Genomic DNA, 480 nt, shown 5'->3' with positions numbered 1-480 from the left:
AACAACAATTTATATCACAATGTATTTATGATAATAAATATGAATTACTTAGGTTATTCGAACAATTTGCTTAAAAACATTTATTTTGCGAATAAATAAACAAAAAGATTTTCTTTTTTTTTATTTACTAAGCTAAAAAACTTGTGAAAATATAATAGGAAAATGAGTAGAATTACCTAGAGGTTAAATATCTCTCTACACTCTCAAAATAATAGTAAATAAAAAAATAAGATCAAGTTATTATTATATTAACAAAAAAAAGAATAAGAATTTGTAAAGCAGGAAAAATTTTCAAAAACCTATTAAGACATAACTTAATATCTGAATAAGGAAAAAAGATTTCTTGTAGTTTTTCTTTAAATATTTTAATAGCGAAATATTTTAATAGCAGTAGTACAATCACTTAAAAGATATTTAAGAACGTGTCCTGATTGATCGAGCCTTGATATCCAAAAGTTTATAAAAGATCGACATTTTTCA

The sequence above is a fragment of the Apis dorsata genome, unplaced genomic scaffold (assembly GCF_000469605.1).
Source record: "Apis dorsata unplaced genomic scaffold, Apis dorsata 1.3 scaffold_1096, whole genome shotgun sequence".
Taxonomy (NCBI): Eukaryota; Metazoa; Arthropoda; class Insecta; order Hymenoptera; family Apidae; genus Apis; species Apis dorsata.
Note: the sequence above shows the minus strand (reverse complement) of the source record.